Genomic DNA, 19635 nt, shown 5'->3' with positions numbered 1-19635 from the left:
GCACAAGATAGCCCTTCACAGCAAAGAATTATCCAGCCCAATATGCCAACAGTACCAAGGATGAGAAACCCTGTCAAAAATGGCTCAAGAGGGACTTCCCGGGTGGCACACTGGATGGGAGTCTGCCAATGCAGAAGACACAGGTTCAAACCTTGGTCCAGGAAGATCCCACATGCCTCAGGGCAACTAAGCCCGTGCGCTACAACTACTGAACTGCCACACCCTAGAATCTGTGCTCAACAACTGAAGCCACCACAAGGAGGAGCGCTCACACTGCAATGAAGAGTAGCCCCCAACTCCCCACAACTAGAGAAAGCCCAAGAAAAGCAATGAAGACCCACGTGTGTTAAGTTGCCTCAGTCATGTCCAGCTCTTTGCAACCCCACGGACTGTAGCCTGCCAGGCTCCTCTGTCCATGGGATTCTCCAGGCAAGAACACCGGACTGGATTGTCATTTCTTCCTCCAGGGGATCTTCCTCACCCAGGGATCAAACCCAAGTTTCTTATGTCTCCTGCACTGGCAGGTGGGTTCTTGACCACTAGTGCCACCTGAGAAGTCCAACGAAGATCCAACACAGTCAAAAAAAAGAAAAATGGCCTAAGAGATTGTATCAATGAACTTCATATTCTGCAATGATCCTCTTAAACCTTCCTGAAATCAATTTTGCAAATTTGTTTATCAGGATCATTTGTAAAATGATATAAGTGGAAGGGAGACAGCAGTGGTTTATCACTGTTCTTAAATGTCCTAGAACTGCATTACTGGTATTTGGACACCAGCTGATGCTGATACAATACCTTACTCAGTAACTACAAACACCAGAAATCTTCTGGTTCCAGCTATAGTATTCACATCCAGTACTGATTTATTACTGTCCACCATAATGACTGGTGTCCCTTAGCATTACAAAAAATAAATTATTTTTAGTATTCCATAAAATTAACATAGGGAACTTGAGACACAAAAGTTTAAACGGGTATCAAGATTTCTCAGCTAGTAGATCCCAGTTCGGAGAAGGCAATGGCACCCCACTCCAGTACTCTTGCCTGGAAAATCCCATGGACGGAGGAGCCTGGTAGGCTGCAGTCCACGGGATTGTTAAGAGTCGGACACAACTAAGTGACTTCACTTTCACTTTTCACTTTCATGCATTGGAGAAGGAAACGGCAACCCACTCCAGTGTTCTTGCCTGGAGAATCCCAGGGACGGCGGAGCCTGGTGGGCTGCCATCTATGGGGTCGCAAAGAGTCAGACTCGACTGAACCAACTTAGCAGCAGCAGCAGCAGATCCCAGTTAGATGTGGGCTCCACATCTTGGTCTGAGCCAAGCATGTGGGACACTAACCCACCAAGCCTGCCGCTCCAGGTTTGCTGTGGCAGGCATCCCACTTGGAACTGGCCCTTTCTGAATCCTTTCCAAGCACTCTGCCCCACCTCCAGTGATTCATCTTAGTGCCAGAAGACACTCTTAGGCCAACTGAGAGGCCTCCACCCACCAAAACCCCCCAAACACAAAGCTCTTTAAGAGTTAACCTGCAGGAAAAATTGTTTTTTATTCGTCAACAGTGTTCTGCATTTCCAGATTAAATTAACTCTTATTTGTCAACAATGACAGTAAAAACATATAAGAAAATAAGTGCTTTGTTGTTGTTTAGCTGCTAAGTCATGTCTGACTCTTTTGTGACCCCATGGACTGCAGCCCCACCAGGCCCCTCTGGTCCATGAGATTTTCCAGGCCAGAATACTGGAGTGGGCTGCCATTTCCTACTTCAGGGGATCTTCCTGATTCAGGGATCAAAGCCGAGTCTCTTTAGTCTCCTTCACTGGCAGGCAGATTCTTTATTACTGAGCCACCTGGGAACACTAATTTCTTTCCAAAGATCTTTTGTAAAGCACATTTTATGTAAAATTACGAATCTGCTAAAAATTATGGGGTACATTTATTTAAAGAAGAGATTACAAGAACAAATTTCTTAAAATAAGAATAAAGGAAACACTTCATTATAACTTTAAACGAGTAAATCTTTGAAAACAAAACATGAATCTGACTAATCTAGTCTTACTATGCAAACTCCAAACACTCTTAAACAAAGAGCCAAAGCCGGAGTACTCTTGATTTTTGAAGTAACTGCCATTGATTCTGGCCGTAAATGCCAACAAACTCTAAAGTGCCAACTACAAGTACTCTCTGAGTAGGAATAAAGGGAAACAACTATCAGTTTGTACACAAGATCTACTTCTCCTGAAGGTGGAGGAAGGCAAAGCCCAGATTAAAAGAAGATGGGGTGAGAGGCACTATAAAACGCCCTGGGCAATAGGTTAAGGCCCAAGCCAGACGGCATCCATTAACTCTGCTAAGCATCTAAACCAGGCTTGAGGCCACTTCAAGGATTCCCTTAAGGAATCCGGTGTCAGGAAGGGCCCCCAGGCTGGCCAGAATCCCAAAGTGCTTACACTCCTGTCCATCAGGACTTCTCCGCAGCTGCCTGGCACTAACCCCCACCTGGCCTCCCCTAATTGGTGGGGCAGGTGACACTGGAGATCAGTGCTCAGCCCACCGGCGGGCAGACAGCTGGCCATGACCTTGAGCCAGGCCCCTCCCTTGAGGGGCGGCTGGCGTCCTAAGTAGGAAGGGCTGGCGACAGGAGCGGAGGCGGCGGGGCGGAGGATTGCCGGCACAAGGAGCTCGGAGACCAGCGGCAGGAGAGGGGCGGGAGCCAGGCCCGGGGAGCCAGGCCCCGCAGGAAGGAAACAACCCAGGAGGCGACGCTCCCTCCAGACCGTGCGCCTCCCCTCTGCTCAGAACCCTACGCCCTGCTCTAGGGGACGGAGACCCCACGTACCAGATAGAGCCAGGAGGGAACAGGTCCAGGTGTCCCCAAGCCCCGGGAAGGAGGGGCTCAGCCAGGGCATGACCCCGGAGGGCGAGGGGCAAAGAGGTTTGAGGCCTGATGTCCGCAGCCCAGACCGTGACCCCAAAGGCTGGAGAAGGGGGTGGTTAAGACACTCTAGAACCCTGACTGGAGATCCTTCTTAGGAACAGGTAGCGAGGCTCATACACTGGGCTCTCGTGTGGAGACCAAAGCTCCAGCGGGGAGACGCGGGTTGACACCCTCTTCATCCCCGGGCACCAAGCTTCCCCGACCCTGGAGAGGATGCAGGGTCTGGCGGGGGCTCGCACTCCCCAGGACACGGACGCCGGAGTCCCGAGAAGCTCAGGACTTCCGAGCGTGTGGCTAGGGTGCCCGCAGAGGCTCGGAAGCGAGGGTCCCGATGAGGGCGGGGCGCTCGGGGATGTCGGGGGCTCGGACGCCCCAGGACTTCACCGAGGAGCTCGGAGGGCCCGACGGTGGGGTCCCCAGGCTCCCCGCGCCGCGCTCCCCGCGGGCAGGCCCGGGCCTCTAGGTCTGAAGCAGATCCCGAGCAGCCGACCGCGGGTCCACGCCCGCCCTGAGTCCCCCGGCCCTGCTCGCCGCCCGGCGCCGCCCTGCCTCGGCCCGTACCTGTCGGTGTCCGGACCGCCCGCCCCAGCCCGGCACTGCGCGGCGCTTCCTCTCCGCGGCTCCTCAATGGCGCTGGCCGGCCGCACTCAGGCCTGCCCCGACCCGACCAATCGAGCGAGCGACTCGCCGGCGCCTGGCCAGCCGAGCGCCGAGTCATCGAGGAGGCGCCGCCGGCCGCTCCCTCCAGAGTTTGCAGGGGCTGGAGCAGAATGGGGACAAAGGCCATAACAGCCTCATTTTACAGCATGTGGGTAAACCGAGTCCGGGGGAAGGCTACAGGTTGAGATGATAATATTTAGGACAGACTGGCCTGCAGTCGGTTCGGCACTTAGCAGTCCAGGGGTCTGTTAAAACGTACTTCAGACTTTGCCACTTGCCTGCTTGAAACTGCTTCCCCACTACACCTAAAGTAAAACCCATTCCTCAGAGAGCTGAAACCAAGATCCTACTGAATTTGTTCCACTCCGATTTTTGCTACTCTTTCCTGGGCCCGCTCTGCCCCAGCATCCTCCAGTTCCTGCCTTAGGACCTTTGATTTCACATCTCTCTGCTTAGGATGCTTTTACAGAAACCATTGCTGTCCAGTGGGAGTATAATGCAGTTGTCGTTGTTCAGTTGTGAAGTCGTGTCCAATTATTTGCAGCCCCATGGACTGCAGAATGCCAGGCAGCTCTGTCCTCCACTATCTCCCAGAGTTTGCTCAAACTCATGTCCATTGAGTTAGTGATGCCATCCAACCATCTGATCCTCTGCCACCCCTCTTCTCCTTTGGCCTTCAATCTTTCCCGGTATCCGGGTCTTTGCTAATGAGTCGGCTTTTCACATCAGCTCCAAAGTATTGGAGCTTCAGCTTCAGCATCAGTCCTTGCAGTGAGTATTCAGGGTTGATTTCCTTTAAGATTGACTGGTTTGATCTCCTTGCAGTCCAAGGGACTCTCAAGAGTCTTCTCTAGCACCACAGTTCGAAAGCATCAATTCTTCGATGCTAAACTGCATACTAAATTTACTTAGTTGGTACATTTTTTAAAGGGAAAACTAAAAGGTGAAGTAATATATTTTATTTAATCCAACATGTCATCTCAACCTGTTCGGTTCAGCTCAGTTGCTTAGTTGTGTCCGACTCTTTGAGACCCCATGGACTGCAACACTCCAGGCCTCCCTGTCCATCACCAGTTCCCAGAGTTTACTCAAACTCATGTCCTTTGAGCCAGTAATACCATCCAACCACCTCATCCTCTATCGTTTCCTTCTCCTCCCACCTTCAATCTTTCCCAGCATCAGGGTCTTTTCAAAATGAGTCAGTTCTTTGCATCAGGTGGCTAAAGTATTGGAGTTTCAGCCTCAACATCAGTCCTTCCAATGAATATTCAGGACTGATCAACCTATAACTAACAGGAAAAGTATTATTAAGATGTTTTGGGGACTTCCCTGGTAGTCCAGTGGCTAAGGCTGCACTCCCAGTGCAAGGGCTCTGGGTTCGATTTCTTGTCAGGGAACTAGATCTCAAATGCCACAACTAAGTCACATGCCACAACTAAAAATCCCACATGCTGCAACTAAGACCTGGTAAAACAAAATAAATAAATAATTTTTTTTTACAAAAAGAACCGCTGTCAAAAAAAAAAAGACATTAGTTTTTTAAGTCTTGTGTGTATTTTACACTACGGCACATCACAATATAAATGCTGCATTTCAAGTGCTCAAGAGATGTATACGGCTACAGGGCGACTCTGAATAATCATATAGCCCACTCTGCTTCAAACATTTCATCTCAGAGGATTTTCCTGATGTCCTATCTTAAGTTCCCCTCATTCATTATCCTGTTATATTATCTTCACAAAATTTAATGCTGCTTGAAATGAGATTATTTTATTTACTTGTTTATACTTAAAGGAAATCAGTCCTGAATATCATTGGAAGGACTGATGCTGAAGCTGAATCTTCAGTACTCTAGCCACTTGATGCAAAGAACTGACACATTGGAAAAGATCCTGATACTGGGAAAGATTGAAGGTGGGAGGAGAAGGGGGTGACAGAGGATGAAATGGTTGGATGGCATCACTGATTCCATGAACATGAGTTTGAGCAAGCTCTGGAAGTTGGTGATGGACAGGGAAGCCTGGTATGCTGCAGTCCACGGGGTAGCAAAGAGTTGAGCCACTGAACTGACTGACCTACATCTTTTCTTCCCTCACCCTAAATGTTCCCTGACAACAGAAATTGTGTCTTTTTCACAGATGTTTCTTCAGTACCTAGATTTGGCCTAACACGGGAAGGATTCAATGAAGGTGCCGTGAATGAATGAACAAATGAACAACTCATCTTGGATTATCACCAGAAGGACAGGAAGAACACCTCAGGCTTATAAAAAGTCAGAAGATGCAGGACGCAGGCTGGCAAGTTTGCGGGTATCTGTTCACCATAATAATTATCAACCTTCAGGATGCTAAGCTAATGAAGGTGCTTGTGGGCTGACTCACTCCTAAGGAAAGCCTGGGTTCCTGTGAGGTGGGGTCAACCCATCAGAATCTCAACACTGGGTGTCCTCAGAGGCTGAGGTTTGGTGTAAAACCCCAAACTCCACAGAAGGCAGAAAGGAAGGCACCCCTCAGGACTTATCTCAGGATCCAGATATTTCAGCCCAGAGACACCTGGCTGTACCTGAGGAGTTTATGCCAGGACACCATTCCTTCAGCCAGTGTCACTGAGAGTCATCCATCGCACCATACATTTACCACACAGCCATCTCAGTCCTGAGTGTTTACACAAGAGAAAATCAAAGCGCATGTGGGGACTTCCCTGGTTGCCCAGTGGTTAACGATCTGCCTGCCAATGCAGAGGACATGAGGTTCAATCCCTGGTCAGGGAAGCTTCCACACACCTTGGGCAACTCAGCCCATGTGCCACCACTACTGAAGCCCAGGAGCCCTAGAACCCATACTCCGCAACAAGAAAAATCACCGCAATGAGAAGCCCTTGTGCCGCAATGAAGAGTAGCCCCCCGCTCACCACAACTAGAGAAAGCCCGAGTGCAGTAACAGACCCCGCACAACCAAATAAATAGATAAATATCCCTGCCCTCCTGGAGATTACATACCAGCAGGTGAAGAGACACAGACAAAAACCAAAGTCAGCGTAAAGCATGCAGGGGGTGGGATGGTGATAGGCAGTAAAGAAAGAATGCAGGGAAGCAAGGTGGAATCGAGGGGTGTACAGTTTTAGCTGGAGGTCTTAGTGGAAAGAACTGGCCCCTAGGGATACAAATTCAGGGAGTCTGGAGGAGGACCCAGCTCCCCAAGTGATGAGTTTGGAAATATAGAGCTAGTCTAAAGCCCACATTGTACAGAAGGGGAAACAGAGGATTAGGAAGGGGAAGGAACTTACTCAAGATAACACAGAGAGACCACAGGACAATGCTGGACTCTGCTGCCAGCCTGAAACCTTCTGCATGAGGACCGCAGCTCACCCTCCACCCACCCTCTGCTTGTTATGGGGGATCCAGGGAACAGAGAGGTCGGTCAAAGGTTGGCCTGGCAGAGGGGAAAGGGTTGTGTTGGCCACAGGGAAGGACCTCCCATGGTCCCCCACCCATGCTGTGGCCCCCAAAGCTGCAAGTTTCAGACACGTGACAGGTGAAGGACTGCAGGAGATGGGGGTGCCCCCTAATCACCATCTGGGCTAGACCCTGGGGTGCATATTGGTCCAAGGGGGCAGGTTTCTGGGGTAGGCAGATTTGAGAGGCCCTGCTCAGTACATCCCAATAAAGCCCCCTCCCCACCTGACCTCCAGATCATCTAGACCAGATCGGGTGCAGAAGGGAGGGTGGGACAGTTTTGGGACCCTAGGGACAAGACGTGCGGCCAGGAGGGTGGCTTCAGGAGTCAGGGGAAGATGTTGGGGTTTGTTTCCTGAATGATGGCAAGGGTCTGAGTGTGGCCTGGCCTGAGAGTTGGGAAACTGAGCTTCAGTTATTTTCTCTCTATAATTGCCCTGGGAGATAGGCAAGGTACCCATTATCTGTGCCATGCAGAGGAGGCGCTGAGCCGGCTGGGCTTGATACTCATCTGAGGAGTTGAGTTGGGTAAACAGTTTGTTTACTTTAGGGGACTCCTGATAACCAGCTCTTTAGAATTTCCTCTCTCTCCAGGGACTTCTCTGCCCTGCCTGGAGTTCCATATTCAGAAACCAGAAAGTAGAGTAGCGTCTGGAAAGCCAGGGGGCTGCTTGGGGCAAACCTAAAGGTTAAGAGTCTATATGTAAAATAGATAGCCAGTGGGAGCTGGCTGTATGATGCAGGGAACGCAAAGCCTCTGTGACAACCTAGAGGGGTGGGGCAGGGAGGGAGGTGAGAGGGGGTTCAAGAGGGAGGGGACATATGTATACCTATGGTTGATTTATGTTGATGTATAACAAAAACCATCACAATATTGTAATTAAAAAGAGTCCTGGGATTGCACCCTAGCTTCACCTATAACCTGCTGTGTGAACTTGGAGCAGCTGCTGTCCCTCCCTTCACCAAAGCCTCAGCTCAAATACCAGCTTCTCAGAGAAGCCTTCCTGAACTCGCCTTGCAAACTAGCAGCACCCCTACTTCTGTCTGTTTCCCATGTTGTTTTATTTTTCTTCTTAAAATCACCAGTGGCGTAGCACTCACGCATATTTCTACACATAGCCCCACCTAGCATGGCAGCTCTAGCAGAAACCTTCCTTGCCTTGCATTCTGTTGCATCCCCAGCACACACACACACACAACAACAACTAATATTTATTGAGCACTTACTATGTGCCAGACATAGTCTCATGTATTTTATAGATAGTAGTTCATGTAATCCCTTATTCTGATGGAGATATTTTAACCCCATTTTAGAGGTAAGGAGAGTGAGGCACAGAGAAGGTTATTAATTTGCCTGAGGTTACACAAAGTGGCAGAACCGAGATTCACACCTGGAAAGGTGGACTTCTAGCACCCACAACTCTGGACTTCTTGACTTCTGTGCTAGTCCATCAAGGTGCTCCCTAACAACGATGCCTGAATGCAGACTAGATGGAGAGGAATCCAAAAGATTCTTCCTCCCATCCGCGCTGGCCCTACTTTAGAGAAAGCACTTGTTCCATCTGGGTTAAAGAAAAGAAAGAGGCAGGAGGGGCTTCACGTGGCCCATTTTGATCAGTTAAATCATCAGGCCGGTGGCTGCCTTCAGTTGCTTCAAATTTCCCCACTGTGATGTTGTGATTTATAATAAGAAATATACATTTGATCTTCATCCTCCATCCTGGGCTCACAACTCCAGAAATCTTTGAAATTTCCTAAATGATAAGAGTGATGGAGCATCTTTTGTTCAAATAACTGTTCTTGTGTTCTCACTTCTGAAAAAGCTCCAGAGCCATAAAGGCAAAACCTGTGTCTTATTATTCATATCAAATCCCTTGCAGTCACACCCAAGTTTCTGTCAGTAGGTGGCTTTTGGAAAGACCCCAAGAATGGGGGCTGGTTACCAGGGAAATGAACCATGTGATTAGAGGGCTGGAACTTTCAATTCCAACCACTTACCTCTGGGTTGGGAAGAGGGGCTAGAGGTTGAATCAATCACCAGTGACCAATGATTCAATCAGCATGCCTGTTAAGGAAGTCTCCATAAAACCTCAAAAGGATGGATTCAGAAAGCTTCCAGGGGACTTCCCTATGGTCCAGTGGTTAAGAATTTGCCTGTCAGTGCAGGGGACACCAGTTCAGTCCTTGATCCAGGAAGATTCCCACATGCCTTGGGGCAACTAAGCCCGTGTGCCACAGCTACTGAAGCCCGTGTACCTAGAATTCATGCTCTGCAACGAGAGAAGCCACTGAAACAAGAAGCCCACGCACCACAACTACAGAAAAGCCCACACGCAGCAACGAAGACTCAGCGCAGCCAAAAATAAAAATAAGTAAATAATAAAACAAAATTTTTTTTAAGCACAGGTAACACCTGAACCTGTGACTGGTATGTGAAAGTAAGGCAGTCTTGTAGGAGGGAGCCCTTAACCTGTGAGCTCTAGTATTACTTCCCATTGTAGACAATGTCGGAATTGAGTTAAACAGTAGCACACCCAGCTGGTGTCACTGAATTTTTTGGTGTAGGGGAGGGAAAAAAACCCACATTTGGTGACCATGTCAGGAGTATTGAGAGTAGAGGCAACATGTGGGAAGAGTTTTCCTTTATGCCTCTCATATCACATCACCTGTTATTACCCACATTGTGTAGAGAGTGAAACTGAACCCGGGATGGGAACTTAGGAGGCTCCTGCATGGCGGAAGCCTGGGAAATGTGCAGTGAGAGCTGTCAGGGCTGTGGTGCCCCTTGGAAGCGAACAGGGCATGGGCACACTAAGGGAAGGGCAGTTGGCAGAGCAGAGGGCAACAGTAAGAAAATCCAGGAAGCTAGCTAAGTACACGGGGAGGAGCTGTGGGGACAGAGAGGGAGTGGCGCCGTAAAGCAAGCTGAGAGACTGGATACGGTTAGAAGCCACTGGAAAGATGTGTGGAGGAGGGAATACAGTGGGCCAGTGCTGTCCTCCCACTCTGCTCCTGCTACTGCCTTCACAAGGGCAAACCCTGCTGGAAGCTGGAAGGCAAGGGTCTGGCGATTCAGTCTGAAGAGGATACAGAGCTGGGTGGAAAAAGGACTGGAGGAGAGGGTGGAGAACAACAGTTACCCAGACTAAGCTCATAGTGTTCATTGCACAACAAGCCAATAAATTGAGAGACAAGTTGTTGGAGCAAGGAATAGCAACGTTATTCAGAAAGCCAGCAGACCAAGAAGATGGTGGACTAGTGTCCCAAAGAACCGTCTTCCCCAAGTTCAGGCTCAGGCCTCCTTTATACTAAAAGGGGAGGGAGTATGGTTGGTTGTTGCAAACCTCTTGGTGCGGGAATCCTGTGTTCTTGCAGCTGTCCATGTAGGTCCTGTCACAATGTTCCTATAAACCTCCAATGAGACAAATGTTATTTTATGTTCTGCAACTTTTTATCTCTATATGAATGGAAAAGAGTTATACCATTAAAGATGACAGCCTGAGAATGCGCTGTCATGTATATTTCAGTAGGCAACATTCTCAACTTACAGCAAAAGCAATAAAATAAATAAGTTAAAGAAACAGATCCAATTAAGGAATCAGATTTGTTCTTCCCTGTTACACAACCAGAACATCCCTGGTGTCTTTGCTTCCAATCTTCCCTTCCCTAGTCATCTTCCCAACGTAGCCAGAACCAGGGGACTTTAGGAGGGATCAGCCCACCTCCCAGTAACCAAAGGACATGAGAGCCATGGACAGGGTTAGCATCCCAGTCCTGACAGCCCGACTTTCCACTTACCGCTCCCCCCAACACCTGGAGACGTCTTTCCAAAAGACTGGTCTGGCCCTGTCTCTGTACTGGCTATGAGTTTTCATGAGTCCCTTTGCCCGTTGCCCACCTTAGCAGGACAGTGGAAACCCCCCATCTGTCTATTCTCTGTGACCAGCTTCATTTTCTTCAGATAGAAAGGAAAAAGACTTTGTAGAGATTTTAAGTTGAAATTTTTAAAGAAAGTTTGGGAATAGGCTATTTTATTTTATATTATTTTGGCTGTACCACATAGCACGTGGGATCTTAGTTCCCCAACCGGGGGTTGAACCCAAACCGCCCACACTGAAAACACTGAGTCTCAACCACTAGACCACAAGGAAGTCCTCTCTCCGTTGAAATTTTAATGTGGCTTGGATGTGTGCATGAATCCAGTTTTAGAAAACACTGCTATCCATTAATTATGGCCCAGCCACAGTTAATGAGCCAGGTGTCCTGTACTTAAGAGCAGTACTCAAAAAACATGAGTGGGAATAAGAGCTCTATCCTGGAATGCTGACTGGTGCAAAGAAAAAGTAGATTAGATGCTCTTAAGAAACATCTAATACTCTAATACTCCTAATCTTTGTAGGAGTATTGTGTGTGTGTTTTCTTATTGTCTCTCTTCCCAAACTTTTGCTTTAGTAGGTGCTGTATTCCAGTACCTAGAGCATCTTCAGCCTGCCATGAAGTAGGAGCCCAGGAAACACTTATCCATTCAAACTCTGGGAGCTGGCAGGATGCATTTGTGGTATTTAAAGCCGTGAAGCTGTGTGGGGCTTGCAGGGGAGGGAGTGGGAGATGGAGAAGATACAAACAGTTGAGACGAGGAGGGAGCAGCAAAGGAGGCAGAAGGACCCCTTGAGATAACAGGAAAGCCAAGGGAGTGTGTGCTCCTGGAAGCAGGCAAGGAGCATGTTTCATGGAAGGAACTGGTCACTTGGATCAAATGCTGCCCACAGAGGAAGTGAGAGGAGCCCTGAGAGTCTCTGTGAATTGAGCATCAGGGTTAGTGTCAGCAACAACCTGGCCATTAAGATTTCTAGTGATGAGATGGACACAGCTTCAATGGAATAAGCTCAAGAGAAAATGGGAGAAGATAAATTGGAGACAGTGAATGTCAATAGACATTTTCTATATTGTCAATAAACAATGTTTTGCTGTTAAGAGTAACTGGGAACTGTTTATGATGGTGAACACATGGAAGCAACCTAAATATCCATCGACAGAGGAATGGATAAAGAAGATGTGGTACATGTATATAATGGAATATTACTCAGCCATTAAAAAGAATGAAATAATGCCATTTATAGCAATGTGGATGGACCTAGAGATTGTCATACTGAGTGAAGTAAGTCAGACAGAGGAGAAATATCATATGATATCCCTTATATGTGGAATCTAAAAAGAAATAATACAAATGAATTTACAAACCAGAAGGAGACTCACAAACTTAGAGAGCTTACAGTTGCCAATGGAAAGGATGGGGAGAAAGGATAGTTAGGGGTTTGGGGATGGACATGTACACTCTGAAATATTTAAAGTGGATAACCAACAGGACCTATTGTATAGCACAGGGAACTCTGCTCGATGTTATGTGGCAGCCTGGATGGGAGGACAATTTTGGGGAGAATGGATATATGTATATGTATGGCTGAGTCCTTTGCTGTCCAACTGAAACTCACAACATTGTTAATCAGCTATAGTCCAGTATAAAACAAAAGGTTGTTTTTTTTTTTACAGCATTCTGTGTATTTTAATAGCCAAAAATTGTAAACAACAAAAATATCAATTAATAGGTGAATAGATAAACAAATGATGGTGGAATTCTACAACAGAATAGTTCTCAAAAATAAAATGGAAATCAACTACTGATAAATGTTGCAATATGGATGAACTCAAAATCATAATGAAAGAAGCCAGATTACACCAAAAAAGAACATGCTCTATGATTCTATTTAAATTCTGGAAAATGTGAACTAATTTATAGTGGCAGGAAGTAGATTAGTGGTTGTCTAGGAGCAAAGTGGGCAAGAAGCAAGGATTATAACAAAATAGGATGACACTTTCAGGAATGATTGGTTGCTCACCATCTTGATTGATGTGATGCTTTCCTGTGCTCACGTGGTCTGTCGTCTCCGACTCTTTGCAGCCCTGTGGACTGTAGCCCACCAGGTTCCTCTACCTGTCATATTTCCCAGGCAAGAATACTGGAGTGGGTTGCCATTTCCTACTCCAGAAGCTTTCCTGGGTACGTATATGTCAAAACTGCTCAGACTGTCCACTTTAAATATGTGTAGTTTATTTCAGTCATATTTCAATAAAGTATTTAAATATGCTGATATAGTAATAATGTAGTGAGAGGACTAAGAAGAGTAAGTTTTTTTTTCCTTCTCAAAGGAAGGACTGTGTGGAGCGCTGAAATTCAGAAGGCCCTTAGATCAGTCAGTATTATTGGACGTGCTTGTCTGCAAGCTGTTACTGGTGGTGGTGGTGCTTTAGTCACTAAGTCGTATCTGACTTTTGTGACCCCATGGACTGTAGCCCACCAGGCTTCTCTGTCCATGGGATTCTCCAGGCAAGAATACTGGAGTGGATTGCCATTTCCTTCTCCAGGGTTTGTTTTGTTTTAAAAAAAAAAAAGAAGAAGAAGAAGAAGTAACTGGGAAATCTGACAGTAACTGGAGAGAGAATTGTTTTCAAGAAGGTTTTTGCTGTTTTTAATTGTAATGAAATGCACATTACATAAAATCTGCCATTGTAATTATTTCTAAGTGAACAGCTCAGTGGCAACCTTATTTTATTGCACTTCATTTTATTGTGCTTCACAGATACTGAATTTTTTACAAATTGAAGATTTGTGGCAACCTTGTGTGTCCGACAAGTCTATCCATACCATTTTCCCAACAGCATTTGCTTATTTTATGTCTCTGTGTCACATTTGGATAATTCTTGAAATACTTCGGGAATTCCCTGGCAGTCCAGTGGTTAGGACTCCATGCTTTCACTGCCAAGGGCCTGGGTTCAAACCCTGGTTGGGGAACTAAGATCCCACAAGCCATGCAGCGCAGCTAAAAATATAAAATAAAATTCTTTAAATATTTCAAATGTTTTCATTATTATTATGTTTGTAATAGTGAAAGGTGATTTGTGATGTTACTATGGTAGTTCTTGGGGGCATCACAAGCTGTGCCTGTATAGATGGCAAACTTAATGTTGTGTGTGTTCTGACTGCTCCACTGACCAGATATCTCCCCCGTCTCTCTCCCTCTCCCTGGGCCTCCCTATTCCTTAAGACACAACAATATTGAAATCATGCCAGTTAATAACCCTACAATGGCCTCTAAGTGTTCAAGTGAAAGGAAGAGTCACACGTCTCTTGGTGCTCCATGCTTAGTCCCTCAGTCATGTCTGACTCTTTTGTGACCTCATGGACTACAGCCCGCCAGGCTCCTCTGTCCATGGGATTTTCCAGGCAAGAATATTGGAGTAGGTTTCCATTTCCTTCTCCAGGGGATCTTTCTGACACGGGGATCGAACTGGCATCTACAGCATCTCCTGCATTGGCAGGTCAATGAGCCATCGGGGAAGCCCCACACTTCTGTTATAAAACAGAACCTAGAAATGATGAAGCTTAGTGAAGAAGTCATGTCAAATGCTGAGACAGGCAGGTAGGCCTCCTGTGCCAGTTAGCCAAGTTGTGAATGCAAAGGAACATACTTAAAGGAAATGAAAAGTGCTACTCTAGTGAATACACGAATGAGGAGAAAGTGAAACAGCTTTATTGCTGAAATGGAGAAAGTTTTGGTGGTCTAGATAGAAGATCAAACCAGCCACAACATTCCCTTAAGCCAAAGCTTAACCCAGAGCATGGCCCCAACTCTCATCAATTCTAGGAAGGCTGAGAGAGGTGAGGAAGCTACAGAAAAAAAGTTTAAGGCAGCAGAGCCTGGTCCATGAAGTTGAAGAAAGAAGCCATTGCTGCTGCTGCTGCTGCTGCTAAGTCGCTTCAGTCAACTCTGTGCGACCCCCGAGACGGCAGCCCACCAGGCTTCCCCGTCCCTGGGATTCTCCAGGCAAGAAAACCGGAGTGGGTTGCTATTTCCTTCTCCAATGCATGAAAGTGAAAAGTGAAAGTGAAGTCGCTCAGTCGTGCCCGACTCTTAGCGACCCCATGGACCGCAGCCTACCAGACTCCTCCATCCATGGAATTTTCCAGGCAAGAGTACTGGAGTGGGGTGCCATTGCCTTCTCCGAAAGAAGCCATTGCTATACCATAAAAGTTCAAGGTGAAGCAGCAAATTACCCAGAGGATATAACTAAGATAATAAATGAAGATGGCTACACTAGACAACAGATTATCAGCACAGATGAAAAAACCTTGTATTGAAAGAAGGGGCTTCCCTGATGGCTCAATCGGTAAAGAATGTGCCTGCAATGCAGGAAACACAGGAGACACAGGTTCAATCCCTGGGTCGGGAAGATCCCCTGAAGGAGGAAACGGCAGCCCATTCCAGTATTCTTGCCTGGAAAATCCCATGGACAGAGGAGCCTAGTTGGCTATAGTCCATGGGATCACAAAAGAGTCAGACGCGACTGCACACGTGAAGGATAAATGGATGGATGGACGGACTGAAAGAAGATGTCATCTAGGACTTTCATAGCTAGAGAGGAAAAGTCAGTGCCTGGCTTCAAAGCTTCAAAGGAGAGGCTGACTCTCTTGTTGCTGCTAAGTCACTTCAGTCGTGTCAGACTCTGTGCGACCCCATAGACATCAGCCCACCAGGCTCCCCCGCCCCTGGGATTCTCCAGGCAAGAACACTGGAGTGGGTTGCCATTTCCTTCTCCAATGCATGAAAGTGAAAAGTCAAAGTGAAGTCGCTCAGTCGTGTCTGACTCTTAGCAACCCCATGGACCACAGCCTACCAGACTCCTCCATCCATGGGATTTTCCAGGCAAGAGTACTGGAGTGGGGTGTCATTGCCTTCTCTGGACTCTCTTGTTAGCGGCTAACATAACTGATGACTTTAGGCTAAAGTCAGTGAGAATTATGCTAAATCTACTCTGCCTGTGTTCTATAAATAGATCAACAAAGCTTGGAGACAGCACATGTGTTTAAACATTGTTTATGAATATTTTAAGCCCAATGTTGAGGTCTCTTGCTCAGAAACAAAGATTCATTTCAGATATTACTGCTCATTGACAATGCACCTGGTCACCCACGAGCCCTGATGAAGATTAATGTCTTCGTGACTGCTAACAGAACACCCATTCTGTGGCCTGCTGATCAAGGAGTAATTTCAACTTTCAAGTCCTATTATTTTGGAAATAAGTGAGGCTCTAGCTGCCATAGATAATAAGTCCACTGATGGATCTGGGCAAAATAAGCTAAGAAACCATCTGGAAAGGATTCACCATTCTAGAGGCCATTAAGACCTTTCATGATTCACAAGACGAGGTCAAGATATCAACATTAACAGGACTTTGGAAGAAGTTGATTCCAGTGCTCATGGATGACTTCAAGGGATCTGAGGTTTCTATGGAGGAATAACTGCAGATGTGGTAGAAGTAACAGAAGAACTAGAATTAGAAGTGGAGCCTGAAGATGTGAGTGAATTTCTGCAATCTCATGATGAAACCTGAATGGATGAAGACTTGCTTCTTATGGATGAGCCAAATAAGTGGTCTTTTTAGATGGAATCTACTCCTGGTGAAGATGATATGAAGATTACTGAAATTTCAACACAGGGCTTAGACTCTTACATAACCATAGTTGATAGAGCAGCTGTAGGGTCTGATAGGATTGACTCCAATTTTTAAAGAATTTCTACTGTGGCTAAAATGCTATCAAACAGTTTTGTATGCTAGAGAGAAACTGACCATAAAAGGAAGAGTCAATCAATGCAGCAAACTCCATTGTCATCTTCCTTTTTTAAATTGCCTACTCAACCTTAGGCAACCACCATCCAGATCAGTCAGCAGCCATCAACATCAAGGCAAGACCTTCCACCAGCAAAAAGATTACAACTCACTAAAGGCTCAATTTTTAGCAATAGAGTATTTTTTTAAATATTTGTTTATTTGGCTGTGCTGCATCTGAGTTGTGGTACATGGGATCTTCCATCTTCACTGGGCACACAGGATCTTTAGTTTCAACGTGTGGAATCTAGTTTCCTGACCAGAGATTGAACCCGGTATTTGAGGGAGCAAATTGGGAGTGCAGGATCTTAGCCACTAGGCCACAAGGGAAGTCCCAGTAATAAAGTATTTTTTAATTAAGGTGTGTCCATCATTTTTTTTAGGCATAATGCTATTGTACATTTAGTAAACTACAGTATGGTCCAAACACAACTTTTATATACTCTAGGAAACCAAAAAATTCATGTGACTCATTTTATCATGGTGGTCTGGAATCAAATCTGCACTGTCTCCAAGGTATGCCTGCCCATTCACCTTGCTGGGCAATCATCACCACCATCCACCTCCCTAACTCTTTTCATCTTACAAAACTGAAAATTCTGTACCCAGGAAGGAAGATCCCCTGGAGTAGGAAATGGCCACCCACTCCAGTATTTCTTGCCTGAAAAATTCAATGGACAGAGGAGCCTGGCAGACTACAGTCCATAGGGTTGCAAAAAGTCCGACACAACTGAGCACACATTCACACACGTACCCAGTAAACATCAATTTCCCATACCCCTCTCCCTCTAGCCCCTGGCAACCATCATCATACTTCAATCCCTATGAATCGGACTATGCTAGCTATCTCATGGGCTTCCCTGGTGGCTCTGCTGCTGCTGCTAAATTGCTTCAGTTGTGTCCGACTCGGTGCAACCCGGTAGACGGCAGCCCACCAGGCTCCCCCGTCCCTGGGATTCTCCAGGCAAGAAAACCGAAGTGGGTTGCTATTTCCTTCTCCAATGCATGAAAGTGAAAAGTGAAAGTGAAGTCGCTCAGTCGTGTCTGACTCTCAGCGACCCCATGGACCGCAGCCTACCAAGCTCCTCTGTCCATGGGATTTTCCAGGCAAGAGTACTGGAATGGGGTGCCATTGCCTTCTCCACGCTGGTGGTTCAGCAGTAAATAATCTGCCTGGAAATCAGGAGCCGCAGGAGACATGGGTTCGATCCCTGGGTGGGGAAGATCCCCTGGGGGAGGGAATGGCAACCCACTTCAGTATTCTCATCAGGAGAATCCCCACAGACAGAGGAGCCTGGCAGGCTACAGTCCATAGGGTCACAAGGAGTCTGACATGACTGAAGCGACTTAGACACACACAAGTATCTCATATAAATGGAATCCTACGTACGGTATTTGTCTTTTTGTGACAGACTTCTTTCACTTAGCATAATTTCTGCAAGGTCCATCCATGTTGTAGCACGTGTCAGAATTTCTTTCCTTTTTAATGCTGAATAATACTCCATCATCGGAGAAGGCAATGGCACCCCACTCTAGTACTCTTGCCTGGAAAATCCCATGGATGGAGGAGCCTGGTAGGCTGTAGTCCATGGGATCGCTAAGAGTTGGACACGACTGAGCGAATTCCCTTTCACTTTTCACTTTTATGCATTGGAGAAGGAAATGGCAACCCACTCCAGTGTTCTTGCCTGAAGAATCCCAGGAATGGGGGAGCCTGGTGGGCTTCCGTCTATGGGGTTGCACAGAGTCGGACACAACTGAAGCGACTTAGCAGCAGCAATACTCCATCATATCTCATCCACCTGTGGACACTTGGTCTGCTGCCACCTTTTGGCTATTGTGAATAATGCTGCAATGAACGCTGGCATATGAGTCTCTGTTTTCAGTTCTTTTGGATATATAACCAGAATTGGAATTACTGGATCATATGGCAATTCTATGTTGTTGGGTTTTTTTGAGAAACTTCCATACTATATTTCCTAGCACCGTACCATTTTAAGTTCCCACCAGCAGTGCAAAGGGGTTCCAATTTCTCCACATCCTCCCCTATACTTGCTTCCTTCCTTCCTTCCTTTCTTCTTTCTTTCTCCTTCTGAAAGTGAGTAGCTTAGAACTGCTAAAGCTTGGACTCTGCCTACTGCCTGATATGCATGTACCTTTAGCTTAAAACTTCCCCAATTTTGCTATACTGGGAGACATTGCTCTGGGAGAGATCCTTGATGTTCTCCTTACTTACTTCAAGTTGTCATAAATCCTTCCTTCACCTGATCTTTGGCTTGATTGTGTCTTTTGGCTGGATGGGTGTCAAGAGCTAAGAGGCAAACCCAGTTTTTGGGTAACAAGGTTGCATACAAAGGACTAAATAATTGACCATAGTGCTTATGCTGAATAAGACAGGAGGGGATGAGGGGTGGTGGGATTAATGGAGGGCAGGTTCCAGGAGGGAAAAAGACAGAGAACAGTGGTGGGGTTGGGGGTGGGGGTGGGGTGGAGGCAAGGGAGAGTGGGATGCTTGAAATTGAGATTGTGGCTGTGGCTATCCATAATGACAAGGTCTGGGGCAGGGTTAGCAAACCACAAACCACAGGCCAAATAGTATAAGGTTTTATTGGAATATAGTCACACTTGCGATATAATAAGAAATATACTTGGCCTTTGATTCCTGGCACAGAGCTCCTAAAACCCTTGGAATTTCTTGAATAATAGAAGCATCTTTATTTACTCATAAGGAGCCTCCCCACCTTTTATAAAGGTATTTATTCATTTACTTTTTGGCTGCACAGCATGTGGGATCTTCCCTTACCAGGTGTTGAATCTGTGCCTTCTGCATTAGAAGCAGGGAATCTTAACCA

General features: G+C 46.6%; 1 protein-coding gene across 1 annotated transcript in view; it reads right to left on the bottom strand.

The window, feature by feature from the left end:
• The window catches only part of VPS13D (vacuolar protein sorting 13 homolog D), a 274678-nt gene extending 271051 nt beyond the window's left edge, over positions 1–3627 (bottom strand). The window contains 1 exon segment of the mRNA XM_070385275.1: positions 3505–3627. The gene's annotated coding sequence lies outside the window, so the exon portion shown is untranslated.
• Between the last annotated feature and the right edge of the window lie 16008 nt (positions 3628–19635).

This window comes from Bos mutus, chromosome 16 (assembly GCF_027580195.1).
Source record: "Bos mutus isolate GX-2022 chromosome 16, NWIPB_WYAK_1.1, whole genome shotgun sequence".
Lineage (NCBI taxonomy): Eukaryota > Metazoa > Chordata > Mammalia > Artiodactyla > Bovidae > Bos > Bos mutus.
The sequence above is the reverse complement of the archived record's forward strand: the minus strand, read 5'-3'. Positions and strand labels throughout refer to the sequence as shown.